Source organism: Thunnus thynnus, chromosome 15 (assembly GCF_963924715.1).
Source record: "Thunnus thynnus chromosome 15, fThuThy2.1, whole genome shotgun sequence".
NCBI classification, from domain to species: Eukaryota; Metazoa; Chordata; class Actinopteri; order Scombriformes; family Scombridae; genus Thunnus; species Thunnus thynnus.
In genome coordinates this window covers 30,697,833-30,710,905 of record NC_089531.1, presented here as the reverse complement: position 1 = coordinate 30,710,905, position 13,073 = coordinate 30,697,833, and the positions used below count along the sequence as shown (strand labels likewise).

The 13,073-nt window shown below is 38.2% G+C and overlaps 1 long non-coding RNA gene across 1 annotated transcript; it reads right to left on the bottom strand.

The window, feature by feature from the left end:
- Positions 1-5,309: 5,309 nt before the first annotated feature.
- LOC137198101 (uncharacterized) lies at positions 5,310-6,669 on the bottom strand. Its single transcript, XR_010931578.1, has 3 exons — positions 6,406-6,669; positions 5,836-5,896; positions 5,310-5,491 (listed from the first exon to the last, which is right to left on the bottom strand). It is a non-coding gene; the product is annotated as an uncharacterized lncRNA (long non-coding RNA).
- Positions 6,670-13,073: the final 6,404 nt, after the last annotated feature.

The following is a 13,073-nucleotide window of genomic DNA, read 5'->3' as shown; positions in this document are numbered from 1 at the left end:
GAGGTGAACAGGTGAATAGCACTCTTTCCCACACCTCTTGCCACTCACAGTTTGATCTTTCTATTTTTGAGACAAAATCACCTAAATCTCTCCACTTTATATTTAGTGTTTTTGAACAGGAAATGTGTGGTGTGAGGCCCCCTCTGAACAGTTTCACTTCCGATTCTCGGAGGCTCACTGTGCAAGCACAATTTCCCTTTTTGTCCCAGTATAGTTCAGTGAGAGTCATTTTGCAACTGGGCTCTTTAAGAAACTTTTCATGATACTCTCTGTCTTGTCCATGCTGGTATCGGAAGTACATTGTGCAATGTAACTCTTCAGGTGTGTACATCTCAACATTTTTCATGTCAGCTGGAGGAATGTGATCCTTTACCAATTTCATTAGTTCTTGACCCAGTTTGAACTAAATCCAAGCTGTACCAGTAATTTAATGTTAGTCCTTCGTGCACAAATGTTTCTACTTCGTCCTCTTCATCACTAACAGCTGTTTTCAAATTTACACGGCATTTCATACCAGAACCAGTTTGGTCCAGTACTACTGCTATTCCTAATTTTGTCATCAAATCTCTTCCCAGGAGATTAACGGGGCACAACTGTGATACTACCACTGAGGCAAATATGTTTTTATTTGTTTTAGGATCTCTTTTTTTTTAAAAGGTTCGGTCAATGGTTCAACAGTCACGTGTCCTGTGGCTGACCTAACCCTCAACCCGCTATTTGGTTTTAAGGGAAAATCTGTTCCTGTTTTGTTATGTCGCAAAACTGTTCTGCAAGCTCCAGAATCACATAAGACAGTTATTGATTTCCCTTGCACCTTTAATACTATCCATGGTTTAGTCCCCTCCTGTGACAATAAAATTTCAGCTGTTTGTAGCGATAGTATTTCATCTACCTCTGCCTCTTTATCTGATGGTGTACATGTGTGTGTCTGTGTGGGTGCATGACCTGCTTCCAAAGTTTTCCCTCTCTTCCTGCCTGGGCTTCTCTCCTCTGCTCCTTCCTCGCCCTCATCCTCCTCCCCTCCATCTCTCCATCCTCTTTGGGGCTCTGAAGTCTCTCGCATAGTGACCAGGTCTGCCACAATTGTAGCATATATCTCTTCTATCGTCCGCTCCTCTGTTCTCACCGTCTCCCCATCCTCTCCTCCCTCTGTAATTACCTCGGAAGAAAATTTCATCATTGTCACGATCATCACACAAGAATGTATTTGCAACTTTCTTCTTTTGTTTCTTTGATTCAATTGTTTCTTCTGCATGAATTGCATAATCAATGGTTCTCTGCAATCCTTCATTTTTCCAAGCAATCAGATGTTTGATTACAAATTGACTGATTTCTGGTCTGAATCCAATCATGATTGTGAGTGGTTGTATCACACCACCCACATCTAAGCCTGCTCTAGGGTTTGGTAACTCAATCATAGGTGCGATAAAAGGCATGTCATATTTACTATCATCCAAATCTACCTTCTTGTGACTCTTTTGCATGTGCAGTGTGTGAGAGACCATATACTGTACCGCTTTGTGTTCTCAGAGGAGATTGAAGGTCTTGTGGAAGCGTCTCTCCTCTCCGTGGGGTGATGTTAACTTCCACAAAGAGGTTGCAGGGTGAGAGGGTGGGAGTCGGTGGAGCAGTAGGTAGTGCAGGAGGAGGAGGAGGTTGAGGTTCGGGATAAGGCGGAGGATCCGGATGGAGCCCACATGGCGCATAGTTGTCATCACTCTGTTGGTCTCGAGCAGAATATAGGACAGGGTATATGTTAGTTTGTTTCTCTCTATCCTGTTGAGCTCCCTGTCGTTTATCTGCATCCTGTCTTTTAGCAACCCTTTCTTCTTCTTCCCTTTTCTTTCTCTGAATGCCAGCTTGTCTGGCCCTCGCTTCTATCAGCCACAACTTGGCCTGCAGCAGACATTTCTTTGACCTACTCTTCTTCCTCTTTACTTCCTCACAAATGGCCTTCACTAATTCCTCACAAGCCTCTACATCTAACTTCCCTACAAAATCATACTTCTCCTGCCATCTCTTAAGGTATTTAACGTTATCAGGATGTAGTGTTTTCATACGCCTAGCATCTCCACCATATTTCTCTGCTTGTGATTTTTTTACAGCTACAACAGTTACCCATTGTAGAGGTCTCTTCTCTTCTTTTTCTTTTTTTTTGTGGTACCTTTTTTATTTTTAATTTAAAACTATGTAATTTTCTTGTTTTCCCCTTAACAGCCAACCAGTTTGTATGGAGTTCACCCGAGCAACTGGTCCAATCAGTGAAATGTAGACTTTTGTTGACACCACTAGGTTTCCAGTCCCCAGACAATTTGTTGACACCGTAAGGTTACCCTTGTCTGGTTTTCATTTCGCTGAGACACTGTTAATAACTACCATGTACAATAAAACCCTTTAATCACAATACTTATGATATATATTTAATATATGTATAGATTATATTTATTTATTTTATATTTTGATGAGCTCTTGACAATTTTAATTTTGGGGGATTAATAAAGTAATATCTATCTATCTATCTATCTATCTATTTATTTATTTATGCATCTATTTATTTATTTATGCATCTATTTATTTAGATATATAAATAAACACTAAATCATGATTTTACCGGATTCCCAGACTCCCGGAGTCCCAGACTCCCCATATTACTTGTTGAGTCCTGGACCCACAAATAACACTATCCTGTGAAGTTCCCGACTTCTCCAGACGTCTTTTTGATTACTCAGGCCTTAGGGATTAGTTTTCCCAATTGTTGTTCCAAAGACATTAGCTTCTAAGTCCTCGACTTAGGATTCCCTTCTAGGTCCCTGACCTAGGTATCACTTATAACCATAAGTCCCTGACTTAGATTTAACTGATCAGTAATTAAAATTTATCATAACCTTTGCGGGGTCCTTCAGTCCATCTCCTTCTTTGGTTGACCCTGTCACCGTCTCCTCTCTCAGCTGGTCCTGGCCTTCTTTGCCAAAACGGGGTTTTAAGAACTCCATGGCGAAGGTCTTTGGTTGTGTTCATGCAGGATCTTTTTCAGTCCCGTTGCTTCCAGAGGAGAACAGCTATTGGGGCCCCACGTTGGGCGCCAATTTGTGAAAATAATTTCTTCTCAATGACCTTTAAATAATGGAGACTGGATCCGAAGTATCAAAGTTTAAGTCGAATTTTTTTTCTTGTTTTCTTATTTTCTTCTTATAAAACATATAAATTTAATGATGTGATAAACTATCATTTGCAAAAATCTTTTTTTTTTAAATCACAGGTTGTTTTGATCTGTCAATAATTAGTTATACTCTTCATTCTTTATGCAAATTCTGCGCCTTAAATGCTCATTTAACATCATATCTTATTCTTCAAAGTTACTTTTTCCTTCAAAGTTCTTTTTTCCTTCGAAGTAGCTAGTGTGACATAGATTTGAACAGTTGAAAGAAAATAAGAATGCCAGAATGAGAAACAGATGAAAGCCAGAATGCCCGCGGAGGGTCATTCACATATAAGATGGGGCATGCCTTGTAGTGGTATTGCAGGCTTTCTTTAAATTTCACCGTAAATGTATTTACATTTATTCACATTTAAATTGATCTAATACCAAAACTATTGTGGTCCCTCAACACCTATCCTCTAACCTCTGCTGAGCCCCGCTGGCCAGCTTGGTGGTGTTCAGGCCAGATTTGTACGGTGGCCCTGAGAGCAAAACTGCGGAAGCCCTGAAAGGCAAGCAAGAAAAAAAATATTTCTGGAGATCCAATTTCTAAGTCTGATCTAAATTCTTTTCTCTCTTGTGTTTATGAGTAAGTAAAAAAAGGTCTTTTTTCATCTGTGAAACAGGTGGAAAAAAAAGTTTTGCCAGGCTAAAAAGGATCATTTTTTTAAGTTTTCTTTTTTTCACCTGTGAAATCAGGTGATTTTTTTTTTTTTTTTGCCATGATCATTTTTCTAAGTTGTTTTTTTTTTTTTTTTTTTTCCCATCATCCCTGAAAGTAGCAGGTGAATTTTTTTTTTTTCGCCTGGATCATTTTTCTAAGTTTTTGTTTTTGTTTTTGTTTTTGTAATACTAAGTACAGTATACAGTTTCATATAGGGACTGTTTTCTCTCCAAATTCACCCCCTATAATAATGAATAGAGGTGTACTTCGGTAAAAAATAGTCCCTATCAAACAAGACATTGCCTTTGAGTTTTCAAATGAATTTCTTTGGTGCTTTTAGTGCCACAAACTGAGCGCCATTCAAGTCCATTGTATTAGAGTAACAGGAGATATCGCCAAAACTAGGCGAATCACATCAAAACAATCTAGATGGATAGATAGTGCTCTGGGTATGGTGGACAAAACATTGTTTTTAATTTTGGGTGAACTGCCCCTTAAAGCAAGATGGCCTATGATTTTGAAAAGACTATAGGTGGTTGATGCTTCACAATCCTAAAACCCCATGACTTAACACAGGGATGTCTGCAGTATAAAAGAGTTAATTTTTATCTGTCTGTTGCTCGACCTACTGCTCATGATCAAATCATTTGTCATATGAAGATTTTTATGAGATATAACATGTGAAAACTGTTTCTGCATTTCATTTGTAGAAGTTTTTTTTTCCTGCTGTTTCCCATGTTGCCGTGTTGCCCACTACCCTTAGATATCCCAGATAGTTTAATTTCTGACCTTTTTTGATTAATTGTATATTGCATTTTGGTTTAGTAAATAAAATATTGCTGAATTTAAATTTGTATCATTTCTTCTGAATGTTATACTGAAAAGCTTGTGTAATCTGATCAACTAATAAACATGTATAATAGCACATATTTTGCTTGTTGTTTTTATGAGACCAGTAGTATCAGTTGTTGTACCTAATTGGCATGTTGCAGTCACAACACTGAATTAATTACCAATTTTCAGATTAACTCACCTAAAGGTGCATTGGTAGCATAAGATAACCTTCTGGGTGAATCAGTTGTTAGAAAGCTTCATTTACAAGAGTAAACAGTTGTGGCAAGCTTTTGGTGTTGCAGCAAACAGCAAACTCCTCTATTTTCACATGAAGACTAGTTTAATAGCAAAGTGCTAGTCATTCTGTCAAACAGTTGTAACAACGTGTTGTAACAACGTGTGGTAAAAAAGTGTGGCACCTGTGGTTTCTACTGTTTGCAACAGTTTCTGGCAATTTCTTTTACATTTCTCTGGCAAACATTTGTTGCAACATTCACGTTAACAAAAACCATACATCCAATGCTACTTATAGGCACGTGAACTTCAACATCTAAAGTTTAGATTCTAAATATATAAGTATAGTATACAGTCTAATAAAAACAACAGCCTTAATCTGTTTTTATTATTCATGTTCATTTACTGATCATACAGTGATTATGTCCTCCAAAATTATAGGTACAACTCTGACAACACTGAAAAGCTGGAAACTTGTCATGTCCTCATCTGATCAGGTTCAGGTACAGTGGAGCCTTCAGGTGTGCTTAGACCCTTAAGTTGTGCTCACTGTATTTCTCCTAGATTTTATCAAGAGAAAGAATGATTCATTCAAATTAAATGACTCTACTCCAATCTGCAATAATTATATATCATATATAATGGCAAACAAAGGGAAAGGGAAAATTCACAACTGACAGTGAGAAGTATGATTATAATGTATTGAGAGAGTGAGCTGAAATTTGGTCTTTTTTTTTTAATGCACTGCACATTGTACAATCCTAACTGTGTTTCACATAAAAGTATTCATGAGGTAAGACTAACAACACATTCTTATTTTCTCTCTGAGCACTTTCATCTGCCAACAGAATCAAGCTTAGCTCATTGCTCCAAAATGTTTGGGTCATACTTTATAACACCTTACCTACGCACAGCTGATCAGGTTTGAATTTCTCCCCAACAGTGTGTAGGTCTCATTCTGCCCTCTGTGAAACAAGACAGCATTATTCAGTCATAGTGGCTGTTAAGTATTTTATTCATTAAATAAATAAACAAAGCTTATAAACCTTACATGGCCTCCTCCTTATATGAATAACAACCATATTAAACTAAAGTGCCAAAATCAAAATGTATTGTGAGTGCTTATTCTGTTGTTTATAGCTATGATTAAATGTACAAAGTTATCCTATTCCCTTTGCAAGTGTCCAAATGTTCCACTCATAAGTTTTTTATTTTTTAATCTTTATTTGTAAAACAGCCCACTCATAAGGGGTGAAGTGTCTCCGTTAAGATGACTAACGTTACAGTAAACAAACGTTAGCTATGCAGTTGTTAGCCTGCTAGCTAGCGCGCTAACAGCCGATATCCCACTACTGGGCTAATGGCTAACGTCAGTATAGCTAACGCTAACGGCAGATTAACGACAGTCATGTTACATAACTTGCTAATACACAATATGTACCTTTTGAAACCTTTTGTACCTATGAAAACTCACCTGGAAGAAAACATGAATGATTTCAGTCCTATTTAGAACATGGAGTAGTGGTGCACTTGTGGCCCCTTGTGGCTGAAATGAGTATTACAACAACAAACACTAAGAAAAATCCAGAGAAAAAAAAAATCACCTGCTACTTTCACACATGAAAAAAAAAAACTTAGAAAAATGATCCTGGCAAAAAAAAAAAAAAAATCCCCCTATTTTCACAGGTGGAAAAAAAAAAACTTTCCTGTTTTATCCTGGCAAAACTTTTTTTTTTCGCCCGGCAAAACTTTTTTTTTTTCTTATCCTGGCAAAACCTTTTTTTCACTTGTTCTTTACTCATAAACACAAGAGAGAAAAGAATTTAGATCAGACTTAGAAATTGGATCTCCAGAATTTTTTTTTTTCCTCGCCTGCCTTTCAGGGCTTCCGTACAAAACACAACAACATTTCACAAAACAACAACATTTCACAATGCAGTTGTTTAGTGTAGGGAACTGAAATAGTTATTTAAAATACAAATTGTCGAGTGCCAGATAGGAGAATAATAAACCCTGTTGTTTTTTAAGGAAAAAAAATGTATATATACACATGAGTAACTTAATCCAAGATAATCCAAGTTAGCCTATTACCCTAGCTACAAAGGTATACCACATGGGGGGAAAAACACCATTTACCCAAAGTATCTTCATTAACTAAATGTTATCAAAACCAAATCATTGTCAAGACAAACAGAGCACTCAAATACAATAAGGAAGCTAACTCAAAGTCTGTCGTTCACACAAATTAAATCTGTTTCAGTTAAGTTTACTCAGTTGAATAGGTTAAACCAAACTATATATATACCCCATATCCATTGTTAAGGCTGTCCAAAGAGGCAGTTGAATAGGTTCAATTTGGTTTACTGATTTCCTCCCGTTCATTCTCACCTCTCTGCTCTCCTCCATGCTGCTATTGTCAGTTTTTCCCTTCTCCCGGCTCACAGGTGTGTCTCATTTATCTCCTCTCCTTCCTTCTCTTTCCTTATAGGATGTAAAGGGCCATGTTGCTTTATTTTCCTCATCCCCTTTCTGTCACAGTTGTTTCCATTTTCTGGTTTCTCCACATGGTGGCACTGCAAGCAAATGTATTCTAAGGGCTGACAGCACAGGAGTTTAACGCCTCTGTCCATTGAGTACCACAGGATTTTAATTAAATCTTCATGTGTTCCAACAGTTTTAAGCTACTATTGTTTATTTTTAATATGTTTTAGTCACTTTAGTTGTGATTAGAAATAAACCCATATATGATAACGTTCAGACATAATGGACAGATACTATTACTGGTTTGATGAGTGTTAAAATGATGTGAATCATATGCTATGGCCTTCACAGTCACCAGATCTCAAACTGAACTCCTATGGGAGATTTTTGAGTACTGTGTTGGACAGCACTCTCCACTACCACCATTAAAAAAACCAATGGAGGAAGATCTTTTGGAAGAATGCTGTTCATTCCTCCAATTGTGTTCCACACACACACACACTGAAACAGCTCTGGAGGCTAGTGGTGGAACAACATTTTACCAAGACGTTTATGATGGTTTTTCCTTTCTCTTGTCACCCATATTTGGTTTTAATAGTGGTAGCAATAGCAGGAGCAGTAGTAGTTGATGCAGTTAATACTAGTGGTACTGAAAGCAACTTAATATTTATGGCACTTCCCATATACAGACATACAGGGTAGTTGACAGTGCTGTGCTTAAGACACTGAGATTAAGACAAGAAAATGAGAGAATAACATAGCTGACAAAGGGAAAAAAATAAACAATAGAGAATATAAAGTAATAAAATGGTAAATAGTCCATAGTCTCCATACTATGGCTACTGTACCAAGGGTTCTGGTTTGGGTTTTAAGTTTTTAGGGGGAGAAAGTAAGTAATAAATCTGTAAGCAAGATAAATAAATATTTCAGCATAAATATGACTTAAAACGTGACCAGATATTTACACAAGTCCTAAAAATAGATAAAGTGAACCCAATTAAACAAACGAGACAAAAAACCCCCATTTTTTTCATCTTTTTCATTTATTTATTGAAGAAAATTGTCCAATGTTACATATTTGTGTGTGGCAAAAGTATGTGAACCTCTAGGATTATCATTTCATTTGAGGGGGAAATTAGAGTTGGGTGTTTCAATCAATGGGATGACAATCAAGTGTGAGTCTGGGAGGCCCTGCCTTATTTAAAGAAGAGAAATCTGGGTCTTCACTATCAAAGTCTACGCTTCACAACACAGGTTTGTGGAAGTGTGTCATGGCTCAATCAGATTGAGAGATTGAGATTTCTGAGGACCTTATAAGAAGAGTTGTTGATACTCTCCAGGCTGGAAAGGGTTACAAAACCATTTCTAAAGAGTTTGAGTTTGGATCGTGTACAAATTGAAGATATCCAACACCATTGTTACCTTCCCCAGGAGTGGTTGAACAACAAAAATCACACCAAGAGCAGGCATGTAATAGTCCGGGAGGCCACAACGGACCCCAAGGTAATGTCTAGGAAACTAAAGGTCTCTCTTGCAGTGGCTACAGTCAATTTTCATGAGTCCACCATCAGGAGAACATTGAACATCAATGGTGTGCATGACAGAGTTGCAAGGAAAAAAGCCACTTCCCTCCAAAAAGAACATTGCTGCCGTCTACGGTTCGCTCAAGATCATGTGGATAAGCCAGAAGATGATTAGAAAAATATTCTGTGAATAGACAAGATCAAAATTGAACTTTTTGGCTTGAATGAGAAGCGTTATGTTTGGTGATGAACAAACACTGCATTCCAGCATAAGAACCTTAACCCATCTGTGAAACATGGTGGTAGTAGTATCATGGTTTGGGCTGCTTTGCTGCCTCTGGACCAGGACAGTTTGCAGTCATTGAAGGAGCTATGAGTTCTGAGTTGTACCAGCACATTCTACAAGAAAATGTCAAGGTATTTGTCTGTGAACTGAAGCTCAACAGAAAGTAGGTAATGCAGTAAGACAACAACACTAAACACACAAGTCGTTTTGGAATGTTTTGGAATGACCGAGTCAAACTCCTGACCTTAATCCTATAAAAATGCTGTGGAAGGACCTGAAGCAGGCAGTACATGCAAAGAATCCTCAAGCTGATGTGCAGAGCTGATAAACAGTTACTGGAAATGTTTGGTTGAAGTTATTGTTGCAAAAGGGGGTCACACCAGTTACTGAAAGCAAGGGTTCACATACTTTTGCCTCTCACAAATATGTAAGATTGGATAATTTTCCTCAATAAATAAATGAAAAAAATGAAAAAATGATTTTTTTGTCTCATTTGTTTTATTGGGTTCTCTTTATCTAATTTTAGGACTTCTGTAAATATCTGATCACGTTTTAGGTCATATTTATGCAGAAATACAGAAAATTCTAAAGAATTCACAAACTTTCAAGCAGCACTGTATATCTGATATATTATTTATCTGACATTATTTATTTTTATATTTATAAAGTTGATATCCTCCTGAGCCCCAGAAAAAATAATGTTATCATCAGATTAAATCTCTCTCTCTCTTTTTTTCATTGCTTATTTTTTTTTCATAGTATGTCCTTTGTAGTGGATGTCAGGGCATTTTTCATCTTTCGTCTCTGCCATTTTACATGGCAATGTTGGAACAACAACAAAAAATAGAATAAAAAAAAAAAAACAGTTGAAATTTGTTGGCTAAGCATTAAGCTTTCAGTAGATATACTCAATGCCACATTTTCAATTTATAGTCAATATGATCATAAACAGTATTCCAAAAAACAGGTTTATCCTTGAACACAGAGATACCAATTACATTTGACACAAGTACCCACTGCATCTCACATTTTACATCATGATTATAGCCTGACAGATACCAGATTTTTTTTGCTGATGCCAATATTAATATTGATATTTGAGATTTTTTAAAAGTTACGTAATGATGTATTGGCCAACACAATTTTTTGTACATAAAATCATAATGCAAAAAAACATTTAGCCATTTAGCCCACCATATTATGGAGACACTGTTTCTAATTAACCTCAAACATGTCTTTGGTATTTCTGTACTGACATTTCATAACCCAGACTCATGGCAGTTCATGAAATGGTCATATGATTTATTGTTTCATGTGCATGGACTCAATTTTTCCTTTTTTTCATGACAGTCAGCACAACTTGACGTGGCTCTGTTAGGCAGAAACGCAGGAGTTGCTCAGTGACATATAATAATAATAATGAGACGAGGACAAACAGTGCAACGACATTTAAATAAGCCAGAAGTCAGAGCTGGCAGCCACAAAAACAACAGAAATCCTCTTTGCATCTCGCCCTGCAGCTCTTCGAATCTCCAGCTGTCTGTTCCTGCAGTTATCAGCTGATAAAATCTTGTTTTAAAATGTTAAATTACAGTCTAACCGGAGCCATTACTGAACCTGTCCGACTACAGCGCTGCTCTGCAGTCGGACAGGTTCGGTTTTGGCGGAGCTCCGGTAAATGAATGGCATTACTTTTTTTGTTTTACTGTTTTTGTATGACAATTGTTATTACACCCCTTTGGTGTAACAAAAAAAAAGTTTCTTTTGAAAAAAGAAGGGAATTACTTCTAGAACTCAAGCTGTCCAAAGTAACCCCTCCCACTTTGCATATTGGCTTTATTTGTAGGCCTGCTTTTCAAGTTTCAAGTTTCAAGCAACACCTTTCACATTACACATAGTCATTTGAGTCATTGTTACTATAATAAATATTGATTAGTGCAGCTTTAAGATGCGCACAATGACATTCAGTCTTTATTTGACACCAAAAATTGTTATTTCAGTTTTTATCTTTGTTTACTTTAAAGTAGCTGTCATTAAACCTCTTCTTAAGAAGCCTACTCTCGATTCAGGCATCTTAGCCAACTATAGACCCATATCTAATCTTCCATTTCTCTCTAAGATCCTTGAGAATACAGCTGCATGTGTACTGACAAAAACTAGAAGAAGAGGTCATATTTCTTCCGTCTTAGCCTCGCTGCATTGGCTTCCAGTAAAGTCCAGAATTGAATTTAAAATCCATCTTCTCACCTACAAAGCTCTTAATGGTCAGGCACCATCATATCTTCAAGAGCTCATAGTACCCTATTACCCCACTAGAACATGCGCTCCCAGAATGCAGGCTTACTGGTGGTTCCTTGAGTCTCCAGAAGTAGAATGGGAGGCAGAGCCTTCAGCTATCAGGCCCCTCTCCCATGGAACCATCTTCCAGATTTGGTCCGGGTGGCAGACACCCTCTCTATGTTAAAGAGCAGGCTTAACACTTTCCTTTTTAATAAAGCTTATAGCTAGGGCCGACCAAGCTCGCCTTGGACCAGCCCTTAGTTATGCTGCTACAGGCCTAGACTGCCGGGGGACTTCCACTGATGCACAGAGCTCCTCTCTCTTCTTCTCCATCTGTATGTATTAATTTACCGTTAATGCATGTTACTAACTTGGTTTCTTCCCTGGAGTTCTTTGTGCTTTCTCATCCGCAGGACACCCCATGAACCACGCTGACGTGGGGGTGTCCTTCTCTTGTCCTTCTCCTGCTGTTCCTGCTGTTGCTGCTGTTTGTTGTTGCTAGTCATGTATCTGTTGTTGTTGTTGCTGCTGCTGTTGTTGCTCTGCTTCTCTGTGTCCCCACCCCCTTCTCTCTCTGTCAACCCAACCAGTCAACAGATGGCCACTCACCTAGAGCTGGGTTCTGCTTGAGGTTTCTTCTCGTTACAGGGGAGTTTTTCCTTACTGCTGTCGCCAAGTGCTTGCTGACAGGGGAATTGTTGGGTCTCTTTCTCTGTAAATTAAAGAGTATGGTCTAGACCTGGGGTCCGTTTCACAAAGCAGGTTCAACAAACTCTGAGTCTAATCCTGAACTCTGAGTTGATCTACTCTGAGATAGGAAAGTCTGAGTTTCCAGTTCCAGAACAGCTGATTTGAGTCAGTTTAATCAACTCGGAGTAGTTTCACCTGGAGTTAAGCACGTGCACCACAACTATAAAAAGCCAGCATAATCGGAGCCCCGGTTCAACGAGTCACCATGGCAACGGGTAAGAGGAGGGCTGCATTTTTCACCCCACTAGAACTAGAAATCTTAATTCGCTCATACGAGGAGTTTGAGCATGTTTTCAGAAAGAAGTGCAACACCGCTGCAGCTCCAAAAGAGAGGGAGACGGCGTGGGAGAACATTGCTGCTCGGGTCAATGCGTAAGTTTAAATGTAGTCCTTTGTAATCACAATAATATTACAGAGGAAAACTGCTTGAATGGTCGCCTATTAATTTATTTCATTTAGGTGCAATGCCGCAGGGGTGAAGCGCACTTGGCAGCAGTTTAGGATGAAATATAAAAACATTGTTCAAACAAGTAAAACCTTGACATAATCTCATGGGGGTACCTCATTTTGATCATGTTTTACATTGTAAAGTAAATATTAAGTGGCTGTTTGACTGTGCAGTTGTCTTATCCCCAACATAATGCTGGTTTCTCATACATAAATGTCTTCTCATCTACATCATGTTCTGTTAAATAATTAAGCCTATCTAAACTAACAAAGACTTCTACTCAGCCAACAGAAAGAAGGCAGATGCCCGTAAAACGGGTGGTGGCCCAGCACCGCCACCTCTAACGGAGGCAGAGGAGCTGGCCCTAAGCCAGA